At 38.6% G+C, this 13,347-nt stretch overlaps 1 long non-coding RNA gene across 1 annotated transcript; it reads left to right on the top strand.

The window, feature by feature from the left end:
* The first annotated feature begins 771 nt into the window (after positions 1-771).
* Positions 772-12,953, top strand: LOC108255273 (uncharacterized). The gene is made up of 3 exons (XR_001810060.3): positions 772-1,325; positions 9,396-9,660; positions 9,777-12,953. It is a non-coding gene; the product is annotated as an uncharacterized LOC108255273 (long non-coding RNA).
* The last annotated feature ends 394 nt before the right edge of the window (positions 12,954-13,347 follow it).

The raw sequence follows: 13,347 nt of genomic DNA, 5'->3' as shown, positions 1-13,347 counted from the left end.
CGCTCGCCCGTGCTAGTGCATTTCGAGCATCAGGGCTGCTACAGCGCTCGCTCCTACAGGCCGCTGTTCTGTGGAATGTGTTCTGACGGACGCTGCTGCAGCCCTGACCGCACAAGGACCGCACTCGTGACCTTCCACTGCCCGCGAGGACGACTGGCTCAGCACGCTGTCATGATGATCGAGTCGTGCGTCTGCCATTACGACTGCCCTCATCCGAACAGCTCCAGAAGAACAAGATCGTGGCTGTAGACTTTAACATTCTCATCTTTCGGGCATCACTATCAAATATACATTATTATTATTATGTTATCTAAAGTGTGTGTAAGCATTCATTAGCTATGTTAGCAAGACTTGTATGCGAATTTGATTCGAATCGTGTGTCTTCCAGGAGCAGATGTGGACGCAGAAGTTATAAAGGGGAAGTTAAATTTAAAAAGAAAAATGTATTCTATCAATCAGCCATGTTCGGTTTCTGACATTTTGCACTAAACATGTCTCGAGTAAAGGAGACATCGTGTGTATTTGATTTTTTTGTTGTTGTTGTTGCTAAATTATTCTTTCAAAAACAGAAAAATATTTCAAATTAATAATACAGATACAACGTTGTTTATTCGGCCTCCTCAGCGCCCCCTTTGTCTAATTTAAGGAACTGCTGCTTTAAACGCTTGGGCGTAAAAATAGTTCTTTTTTTTTTTTTTTTTTTTTTTTTAAGATGCTAAAGTGCATTATGGAAGAAAAATCTAGTCTACTGGCTGCTATAATGGTATTAATACTAAGCATGAATATTAATTCATACCGAGTAGAATGTTATGTCCTGTAGATCTGAACAACTTGAAATTTTGGCATTAGACTCATTGAACCTTAAATGAGTGCATTAATATGATGGACACTAGATGGCAGTGGAAGACAATTATTCTGAAGTCGTTTTCACTGAAACGCTCAAAAGGCACTTCGTAGAAAGACGGGAGCGGAATATAACACGATGTTCATGAAAACTATGCATTCAATCACATTTTTCAGTGATTTACAGATTAGTAAAAGAGTAGTGGATTAGTAGCTAAATGAAATAAAATAACAGGCATCCAGCCAGCTGTGTGAAACGATGGGGGTTTAATTAGGCCCAGCGCCGCTATTGGCTGGTGAGAGGCTATCACGTGATTGCTCCAACGCCTCGTGAGTGAAACACGTGACTAGTCAGTTGTTTAAGCAGCGGTTTGTTTCTCTGAAGGCTTGCAGCGGTGACGTCATTACTTCCATAAGGAAGTTCTTCACTTCTCCAGTGTCTACTGCTGAAGATATTTGTGAAAATGCTTTTTTTGTGTCAGGTAAGTGGTGAAAAAATGAAAGGGCGAGTATTTTCCCCTCAAAAATGTGCAGTTGTGTATGCTAATCCAATTTGAAGATTGTGAGAAACCATGGACTCCATCTGTAATAACTGTAAAACTTGTAACATTTGTAGCACCAATAACACCCGTAAAACCTCAAACTCCAGCAACAACTGTAACAGCTGCAGTAACTGTAACAGCTGGGGCAGTGGGGGCTCGGTGGTTAAAGGCTCTGGGTTGCTGATCCCAAGGTCAGGAGTTCAAGCCCCAACACTGCCAAGGTACCACTGTTGGGCCCTTGGGCAAGGCCCTTAACCCTCAACTGCTCAGTTGTATAATTAAGATAAATGTAAGTCGCTCTGGATAAGGGCATCTGCCAAATTCCATGAAATGTAGCACTTGTAACACCTGCAATAAGTGTAACACCTGTAGAGGATCGTGCTTAAGAGGCTCTCGGCATGCTAAGAATAGTGAAAGGTGGAAGCACTGAGACAGAAAAGACACACACTAACACACTCTGATGCAGAGTGCATAAACATCTTCTTTTGGTAAAATTATGCTTAAACCACAATAGTATAGTTTATCATAGTGATATAACAAAAAACGAAAAGACAAATTACCCAAAAATGATAAGAGCATTATCATCGATCAACTGCAATTCTCACGTTTATTTATTTATTTGCCCATTAATAAACCAGGGTAGCCACAGTGGGACAAAAATCTCTTTTTGGTGCAAGCCTATAAGGCAGCACAATATTTACTACAAACACCAATCAGCAAAAAATAAAAATAAACACCAAAAAATACAAATGGGAAAAAAAAAACATTTGCAGCAGCACTGTGGAACAACAGGAGAAATCACACTGAATACATCATAGTTACCTAATAAAGAGCTTAGAATCTTAAAATCTTAATAGACTGGCTGAGATTTCCGCATGTGTTCCAGTGGACCAGCTCCAAACCAATCATGAGATGAATCTCTGCTGATTTAAAGAAAAGTATGCAACCCCACGCTCAGTGTCCAGTCACCATCCACAAATTTAATTTATATTCATTTGAATAAACCATATATCATTAGAATAGCTACAGATTTCCACTCCATAAAGTGTGAGCTATAAATAAAGTAAAGCAATGTTTTGTTTTGTTTTTTATTAACATCCTCTCGCTGAATAAAGTTAATAAATAGCCGTGTTGCTGTTGATACGTTACGCTTAGTAAGAGTTCTCAAAAATCCCATTCTGCTTTTCCAAGTCATGATTAAATGAAACAATATCACCGGCGCTACGTGCAAGTCTAAGGATGGACACACTCCAGCACTTGTAAGTGGCTTTATTAATTTCATGTGTCTGGGACTATTTTTGTCTGTCGGATTGTGGGTGTGGCTCATCATGGAAACACACTTCTACACTCAGGCCTGTCCTCCAGACCACAAAGATAAACCGAGGGGCCTCAGGGGAACATGGTCCACTTATAGGAGAGTGCTTGGGACATGGGGACACGGGGAAGTGGGGACATGTGGTTTTGGGGTGGGGTGTGTGAGTGTCCTAAATATTTTAACATGTGCCGAGTGGATTATAAACTCATAATAAGGAGTACGCTTAACTCAGAACATGTTCAATCCTTTTCAAAATCCTAAAAAAAAAAGTTTCTTCATATTTTTTTATACTCATTGTACATTTATTGTTCTGGATACAAACAAATTTACTCATCTGCAGGAGAATTTACCCAAGAAAAATGCATCATTGCCTGATGGGTGAATTATTTCAGAAAGCTCCGCATTTAGCAGTAAGGTCACCGTGTTCCTCTCAGTCGCACACTTATTTACAGCCGTGCACTGTCTGAGCGGTTCATGTCGTCTTGCCACATGTCCTGTCTTCAGGCTGTGCATGTGTGCCTTCATAAATCTGTTCAGCCTTGTAATTCAGTTCTAATAATATATCGCTAGCATAAAGCTTATTTTCCACGGTGGGGTCGGATGTAGTTTGAGAAGAATATATAATCCCAAAATTTGAGACTGATCTCTGCTAAATTTTACGTTTAAAACAGACCTTTTCAGTAAAAATAAATAAATAAATCAGAGGCGGAGCTACATTTAGGTTTTGTGATGCCACAAAATGTCAAATATGCATATTGTAACTGGATGACATAACTGTAGTATTTTATCTACAGATCCTGCATGCTAAGCCATCCAGCTAGTTTAGCTAATGTTAGTGATGAATGGATGAATTTTTTTTTGTTGTGGTAACTTTATATTTTGACAGTGAAGATGAACACGATGATGCAAGTTGAGGCTCGGTACTTAAAATCTCACTCTCACTTTACTAGCAGGCAAGCTTTACGGTGAGGTTAGTTTCTATGTAACTTGGTTTGTATTTATAGATTTCATTTGTGAGGGAACACAGAAAGGCTATTCTTGGTATTTTGTTGGAAATTATGTAAATATATATATTTTTGGAAGTGGACCACATTAAGTTCTCAATAATGCTGTTGATGACATTTCTTATTTTTTTGTTAAACGTTGATATTTTTCAATAATAATACACCATTATACCACAGCGCTGTTGAATTCTGGTTTCTGAATGGTCAGAAGGTGTTTTAGCTTTAACTGCAGAGCCCTTTTTTTTTTTTAAAAGAAATTTTATATATTTTTAACCTTTTAACTAATATTTCAATGTAAAACTTCACCTTTATTCAGTTGCATGTAAATAATTTCTATAAATCCCATAATAGAACCTTAAAATTCTAAGATGATGCGAGTCAGGACTTTAATCAGGTGTCTTGAAGGACACAAAGCAGAAAATATTTCCGCGATCCCATGTATCCAACAGTCGTATCTCTTTATGTCTCGTGAAAGGATTAGGTAAGGGTTACATGAATGACATGAGAGAGCGAGGGACCCATTTAACTCTAAACTAAATTTCATGGAGCCTGTCAGTACCGATTTATTTTATGAACATAATGCATTATAAAACAATTTAAATATCAGACTTATTATTCAGACATGTTCAGTAATATTCTGGCTGTTTATTTGAACCGTAGAGCTTTTTAGTCCTGAAATTTCCATTATTATTACGGCATTATTATATTACTTAGCCCATTTGTCTGGTCACCTGAATCGAGTAGCTTTAATCCAAACCTCAATAACTCAACTATAAAGATAGCAGACTGTACTTTTCCTTGTCACTTGGGTGGTACAATCAAAGGATGAGTGTTTTGCAGAAGTTGACCATTGGATCGTTCTTGATGATTAATTGGCATCGATAAACGATTGCTGTAACTATCAGCAAAAATCCACACCTATATTGTTTCCCGGTTGCGTCGGCTGAGAAGGGTCCTCTGTCGTTATACAGTGCGTCCTCTAGAGGTGAAATACAAACCATCACTGATTAATTTTGTCGTGTTATTTGAAGTGTTCTTGATTCATTTTGGACGTCTCCGTTTTTATTTGTTATTTGGAGTGCTACTTTTTGGTTCAGTTTGGATGTATATCTTTTACTTTTATAGTTAGTATTTATATATTCATTTCATTAAAAAACGTACAGTACATTTTCATGGCACAGTCAGTACTGTTTATTTTTTGTAATAAAGTGCAGTGATATTTTACTTTGAGTGTTATGTTTTCATCCAGTATTTCATTCAGTATTCAGTTACTGGCATCGGTAAAATCCACTATCGGTCCTCCTTTAGTGTTTTGTACCTTTAGTATGCATCTTTCACCTGGAAATGTGAAAAATATTTCAGTTTACATAATTTGGCCTTGAAGAGCACAGATTTAAAGTATTACTCCAAAGGCTAATTAATGGTAAACACCATGCAGGTGAAATATATGTACTAAAGGTAGAAAAGATGTGCCCATGGTACCATGCCAGTGACAAAGTACACTTTGGTACCTTTATTTCTGAGAGTGCAGCCTGATTAAAGCTATATTATTTACATAACCAGTCAAACTGGCTAATGACTATATAATCATCATCATAGTGGGCCATGATTTCCTAGCAAATTTTTTATTTATTTTTAAACCACAGATCCCCCGGCTATAATTCACAGACCCCACTTTGAGAGCCAATGCCTTAGAACACCACAATGTCTCCTTTAGTCCTGTACCACAATAATACACTATTTTTATTTTCAGAAGAACGACGATGATTGTCAAACTTTTCCAGGTCACCGATATCACATCTGTGCGAATAAGTCACATGCAGTGGTTTTTGTTAGGTGTAGAAATGGAGATGAAAATTACAGTAGAAGATATAAATATTATCTCATGTTTGTTTTGGTTGTGAAACAAAATGAGTTTCAAAATGAGCACAGGGAAATTGTTCCTTTGACTGGAATACCTTATTTATTTATTTGTTTGTTTGTTTGGTCAAATCTGAATTTCTGGGGGGTTTTGTGTGTTTTGGGATCTGGTGTGTTGATGTATGAATGTATATTCAGCTAACCCTAACCCTAACCCTAGGTTGTGGCAGGGAATAACTTGCATGGTAAACATTTTTTATGTCCAAAATATGTCCAACTCAAAAATAGCCTGAGCCTTCACAAGGTTAATACGTGCCATATTTTGCCCTATGTTAGATTCTTTCATGAATGCTCTTAAGCTGAAATCAAGAACTTGACGTTTGCCCAAGAGGGGGTTTGGAGCTGGTGAGAAAGCCTCTGGGCTGGACACCAAAGCTAGTCTGGCCTGGATGCTGAAACCCAATCTATCTCTTCACGAAGAAATGTCCCACTCTCATATTCTCATAGTCTGGACAGGCAGAAAGTTTCCAACACAAACATGCTTGTGCGAGTGTGTGTGGTCATGGTGTTGTTCCTGAGGGTATAGAGAGGAAATTAGCGTAAGCTTATCTCGCTTATTGACACGGCTTGCTGTGAGAAGCTATAATGGCACACATGACACCGGAAAAGTTTATTTTATCTCAATTTGTAGATTCCCATTTAGTGCCACCACCTCCATTAACACTTCATGCTCTCCATGGCATGCTCTGCCACTCACACAAGTGAGGTCTCCTGGCTTAAATGAGTGCAAGAAAACAGATAGCCGATTTGATGTACAGTGCATTGGTGGGTCAGGCAGCTGGTGAAGGTGTGCGCCAACTCATTTATCAACTGATCTCTGAGAGTAGCGATCAGGTTACAGAGGTTTCCAGGCCGTGACAATAGCCAGGGCTAAAAATATTCATCCGGACAGAGGGTTTTCCACTTGCCTCCTCGTCTGGCTTCTAAGGTACAGCCTGAGCTTTCATGTATATGAGCATGCATGTCGGTATGCACGTATGAACACGTAATGTCAAGGGTGATACACGAGCAGTGAAGTCACATTGCTGTGTTTCATTATACACAGCGGCACAGCATATGCCACGCACACGTATACACCAACATCAAACAAGACTGTCTTTTCATTCAGCTGTATGTGGAAGGGACGTATTTTCAGACATGAAAATCAGGTGTATATAAACAGTTATTCATGAGATAAAATAATCTGGATTCCCAGAATGATCTTCCATTTTAGAGAGAGCTAATTGGAAGAGCTGAGGATGGATGGGATAGAAAGAAGTGGAGTGACTTTGCGATCTGATGTTTTGAGATGGCGGATTTTTGAGACAGTAATTGGAATTTTAGCCGAATATTAATCACAAAACACCAGAAATAACATTTTGTAGACACGATCATGTAACAGATTTACATCACAGTGTTTCATGGTATTGCAGAGACAGAGCTAACATTATTTGGGAGGCTCAGTCCAATATGTCTACCTTGATGATCCTTTTGGACAGTTTGCCATAACATACTTCCTACTTGCCTCTGATCTCCTGGTATTACAGGCTCAGCTCCAACTTCATTTACCTCTTACCTTGTTGACCTGCAGTGTCCCTCAGGGCTCTCCTCTGGGACTGATCTTTTTAACAATTGATAGATTTTATGTCAAGGCTTCGGTTCTTATTACAGCATGTATTTGTCGTCTAGTTTTCTCAGCTAAAGTTAATTTTTTGCTCTTTTCACCAAAAAAAAAAACTTATGTAGACACAGAGCAAAATGATTTGCACTGTAGCCTTACAGGCATTATCACCATTATTCAGCCATTGCTCATCTTTGTCAGTGTTGCTGAGACTAAACATCGATGATGAGATTTGAGTCCAGAATTGTTTGAAAACTCTGCAATGAAGGATATAAATTCTTCATCGAATTCTTTCCAAGCTCTCTGGGTGCTGTAACGCTAACTGATGATGAGTAGCTAGATATTCATAGAGTTCATTCATATCGCGTTTGATATGTATTGTTTTGGGTTTTTTTCACCACAATTCAGTTCCATTAATCGCCTTACAAAAGGATAAGATTGTGGATGAATGAAAGTTTGACGTAAAGTAAACGTATAACTGAGAGCACTTTGCTAATGTTCTGGCCCATGACCATATAAGGTCATTTTTAATTATTTCATGTTATCGCATTGCTTCGTATTACATGGCCATTTAAATGTGTGAATGATGGCAGTAGGTTCACTCGTGGCATCTAATATTTAATGTAATTCCATAAACATTCAAAAGAATGTAGGAAAAAATGTCAAATGTAGGCAGAGTGAAACCAATTTCATTTAAATATATTTACGTGATGCTAATAGTGTCTTTTTCAGTGTATTAAAGTTAGCATTTAGCACTGTTTTGAACGCGAATAAACCCCCTTGCCTTGAGATGATCATTACTTTACTTTCCATGCTTGTCCTTGTGTCCTAGTGTTTCTGTCATGTTACGATACCTTCACACTAGCAAGTGACAAATCGCTCATTTCGCTTGTAGTTTGTCTCTTGGGGAAGGGGTGGTCGGTTAGCGATGTCTACTTTTGTCACTTGTAGGCGTGGCCTGTCCAGTTATAGTAGCTACTGATATCATATGTAGTATTTAAACACACATTTAATCAGTTTGAATTTGTTAATCAGTGTGAAAATTGGTTGTTTGGATGATATGTTACATGCTTGGCTTTGTACTAGCTTTGTTCTCAAATTAGCAAAGCAACGGTAATATTTCTTTATGCATTTAATAAGAGGTTGCAAATGATAGGATGGGATGAAACCATGGTTATAATTTTTCTTCCATTTTTTGGGAGGATCAAAAAGTATATGGATGGACTGGTGTCCCATCAGGGGTGAATTCTCCTGCCTTGGGCCCACTGGGATAGGCTTCAGATCCACTGTAATCCTGATGAGGAAAAAGTGCTTACTGAAGATGAATGAAACGGTTAAAATGGGAAACTAATTCCAGATAGAACTGACGGAACTGACAAAGCATCAGACCACACGCTCCATTGGATTGGACCAAGAAACCATTCGAGCCAGTACTTTGGTTTTGTCGCTTTACTTAATTATACCTAATTTGCCTAATTTGCATAAAGTTGAGAGAATCTATTTTAAATGTTGCTAATATCATGGCACCTTGTCATGCATGTATATAGAAAATGAATGTGGCTTGTTAATGGAAACACCTGGGGTTAGTTATCCTCCAGGTTGAATGGAATAGTAAAGCAACCTTGAGTTTGAAAGGAAGATTCTGTACTGAAGATACTGTACAAGCACTTTTTCTTTTCCAAAATACAAATGATGTACATGACACCTATAAGGTGCCTAAAAGTCATCTTTCAGGTCTAATTGTATATCCTAATGATGTTCCTGTACAATCGTGTCCTTCCAACTCTTGATCCTACCACCCTTTAGATAGTATTAGTACTAGTATGTAAATGGTCTGCACTTATATAGCGCTTGTTTTTTGAATTGAACCGTCAACCCTACGTTTAGTGGACAACCCGCTCTACCACCTAAGCCACAGCCACCCCATAGTACCTTATGACCCAAGTTTATATATTCACATTATGAGAATATATAAACCGATCTACCTTCCAAGCCCTAAATTAATCAAACTTGACCTGATATCCAAGCAAACATGTGAACATCTCGGATTCGCTTAATACGCTCAAGCTTATAATTCTGTTAAATCAACACAAGCTTTGTATATACACCATGTATATAGGGGATTTGATATATTATCTCAGTGATAATGTTCCTGTTTTTTCACTTTACAGATTTGTTTTAATCCCACTGATGTCCATCTGATATCCATCCACTTGCTTGCTATCAGGTTTTGGGAGTCACGGCCTTTAAGCAGAGAGGCGTGAGGTGAATTAATCTAGGTTGCGAACTCCATCACTCAAAACCCTGGGTGACACCATAATCTTCATCAAGTTGTAAGATGACTCACAGATGCACCTATCGCGTAGCCACCACCGTTCCACACCTTTGTGCCTTTGCCACATCCTGAACCAAGTCCACAACCAACATGTAAATCTGGTCTGTATCATATGTATGTGTTCTTTGTTTTCGGTAGAGAATTGAGAATATATGAGATGCTACACTACTACCTTGAGCTGGAAAAAACGCCTCTTCTTCTCCGTGTTCTACTGTAGGGATGACATCTGGAAATATGTGCTTCCAAAACGCCACCTTAGAAGCAGAACCTCAATCAGCTGCTGCACCGTTGACCTGACCAGAGTTATGGGATCCTTGCAGCTTGTCTAGAGTTGCTGGCTAGAAGACCACGGGAAACAAATCAAGTCATGTTGATGCTTAGCTAGCCTGCATAGCCTGCGAGGCCAAATGCTAGATTTATTCAAATTTTCAAACAATACTAAAAACCTTAAGCCACTTTGGACAAAGATTTATTTGCAGAACGCCGTCAGTAACCGAGTCAGTCTAATTATATAACAGGAGTTCTGTACTTCAACATAGCATAGTGTCACGTTATTAGGCTAAGTGTTTATTAACTGTGCAAAGTGTCCTGTTTCTGAGATCAGCTGTTTATTATATACAGCTTCTTGACATTCTGTCTCAGCTAAGAGATGTGAGAATTTATTCTTACAGAACTTTTGCGTGGTTAAGCTTCCTCATCTGGAAGGAATCTGTTTTGGCGTGGAATGTAAGATTACAACATGGCAATGCCATTGGAAAAGTTGAGATTATGTAAATTAGTGAGTGAGATGCCCAGTAGGAGGTTGCTTTAACTCTTGGGAAGACTTGGGAAGATTTACAAAGACGTGAAAATTAGCTAGCTACTGCCTTTTCCTTCTCTTCTGCGTTGGTACCATCTAAGGCAGAAATAAGTGTTAGGGATTAAGTGCCTTGATTTTTAAGATGCTTTACTATTCTGGGACATGACATCGATAGTAGCTGTCAGGATTGGTCGGTGTCAGAATGGTTCCAGACTGCTATGGTACCTTGATACGTTGCTAACCACTGATACCGTTTCTCACCCCATTGTAGCCACATATAAGGCTGTAAATACAAAATAACTAAACGTTGCAGTACTATAAAGTTTCTGGATCGATGTTCGCTTTAGATGATCATGATCACGTGACGTCATCACAACGCGCATTCAGTCAAAGCCCTGTTTGCTTCATGTGCGTCGAATACGAGTACAGCTAAAAGGTCTCGTTTACCAGCAAACATCACTGAGAAAGGTCGTGCAATACAATTTCTTGCAATTTCGATTTCGCCAATTCAAGTAGGTTTCCACAAAAAAAAGCACAAAAAACTCTGCAAGTTGTATCGCAAATTTTGAAGAAAGAAAGCCACAGCAAAATCAAGCAATGGTGGCCGCAAAGAATACAAAAAAACTCTGTGATATCCTGTATGGACTGGTTTATGTTAATGCACTCGTTCTAAAATGTGAATGTTTCTATAGTAACAGCTCGTTCATACGGGGTTGTACAGCGAACATACCACATGATCGGATTAAAAAACGTGTAATCGTTGATATGGTGACGTTTTCTCTAAGGAGTTGTTTAACATTTATTGAAGGAGTCTCCAGTGTAATAGTCTCAGGTAAAGCTGTAAATGTAAGTTTTCTGACATCTTCAGGACTTTACACAAGGAGTTTACACTTACAGAGAGAGGGGAAAATAAAGAGAGACTGCTGAGGGTATGACTGTTTATAGCTGCTATAACATAAGTGAGAACAGGAACTAACTTGTTTCACTGACGGTCCACGATGTTAAATGTAAGTATAAATGGATGAAAGTAGAACGTCATTCTGTAATTTTTTGTAAACAATCTCATCATCTGCAAATTGCTGTGGTATAAATGCCACCGTTAGAAGTTCTATGTAGAACCCTACAGTTGGGAGGTTCTTTTCTAGGACGCTTCCATGCAGAACCACGTTACCGTTCCGAAGACCACTTAGTCTCAGATTAAATCTCGTTCCAGGTACTTAACTGTTCATAGATTTTTACATGACTTTTATATGGATTGTGTGAATTCTTATTTTGTGTTGTAAGGATGAACCTTCACCATCCGTCGCCGCTTCAACAATTAACACCAGCCACATTGATTTAACTGTTAATTTTGTGTCAAGCAGCATGAATATAAACACTCCAGGTGTTAATGGAACATTGCTCTGTTCGCTGTGCGGATGTACGAGGCCTTGCTGTGACTATCGGTGATAAAAGCCGAACTCAGCAAGCACATCGCCAGAGCTGGTTCAACTATTCAGGAGCTGATATTAAATGTTATATCTTCTTCCAAGTTTACAGCATAAGCAGTGCACATGAGCAAAGGGATCGTTTACCGCAGATCTCACACATGCTCAGATAACTCCGGCTCGCTGCTCCTGCCCCCAGAACCCCTGCGCTTGTGTTTTTTTTTTTCCATTGTGCCTGCCAAAGATCAAAAAAGAAATGTGGATGACTCCCAGCATGTTCTGCTTGCCACTGTGGTTTTGATCAGATTTCCTATTGGCACTGTGATTTTAATGTTTTTAAAAACGCATTTTGTATTTAGGCTCCTTCCTGTAATGTGCGGAAGTGGGAGGAGGGTCCAAAAAAGGCCTTGTTTGGGCAAATCCAAAGACGTAAATCAAATAAGCCATGAGAGGACAAACAAACGAATAACGTGGGGTGAAAAGCAGCTCAATAACACAGAAACGCAAAGTTTAGAATCGCATGATGGCACTGAACAGAACAGCAGGGTATACAGTATGCAGAGAAGACTGATCAAGAACTGACACGAAACAGGTGCACACAAACAGGTAACGAACAATGACAGGGCAAGGATGGAGACAGGACTAGAACAGAAACAAAAACTAAATCACGTGGAGCTTGTTGCCGTGGAAACCGCAACGTAAAGGTGGATTCGTAACACTAGTGAATTCACACAAGTGAAAATAATCCTGTGGAATTTATGCTAGCTGTGCACGAGCTGTGAAAACATTTTGTGCTAATGCGAATTAACATTTTGGCTGATGTGACGCCTGTAAGCAACTGACATAAATACTTTATCACATGTTAGGGGCCGGTCCCGGTACCGAGTGTTAGCAGGTTGATGTGAGACTGTAGTCAACTTGTAAATTCTCCTTTTTCCAGTGGATTTAAATTGATTCAGCTTTACCAGTCTTGGATTTGACAAAACCTGTAGATTAGAACTAGCCACCTACAAATTATTTATAAAACAGCAAGTATGCAACAAGGTTATTGTAAGTTTTTTTTTTTTTTCTTCATTTTTATCTTTTTTTTTTTTAAATGTCAGTTTGGATTTCAATGTACAGTTTGTCATTTTTACATTAAAGGTGGAAATGTTCTGATATGATTTTATCTTTGCTTCAGGGTTTTTTTTTTTACATCACAAAAACCGGCTGTTTTTAACAGGGGTGTGTAGACTTTTTACATCCATTGTATATTGTATTCTGTACGTAAGGAATAAAACATAGTGCGCAGTGCTGTTACATTAAAATAATGATGAAGCGGTTCTTATAACAGCACATCTCTAAGTGTTTTATTCCTCATATACCATAGCAATTAAGACCAAGTTTTAAAAAACGATTTAAAGAACATTTAAAAAATTCATACTTTTTATCCGTTTACATTTTAATGTTGTGGAACATTGCAAACCTTTTTAAGTTCCTGTTCTCACTTATGTTATGTTATAGCAGCTATAAATGCTCGTTCCCTCACCAGCCTCTCTCTCTCTCTCTCTCTCTCTCTCTCT

The sequence above is a fragment of the Ictalurus punctatus genome, chromosome 21 (assembly GCF_001660625.3).
Source record: "Ictalurus punctatus breed USDA103 chromosome 21, Coco_2.0, whole genome shotgun sequence".
Lineage (NCBI taxonomy): Eukaryota > Metazoa > Chordata > Actinopteri > Siluriformes > Ictaluridae > Ictalurus > Ictalurus punctatus.
Note: the sequence above shows the minus strand (reverse complement) of the source record. Positions and strands in the feature narration are given on the sequence as shown.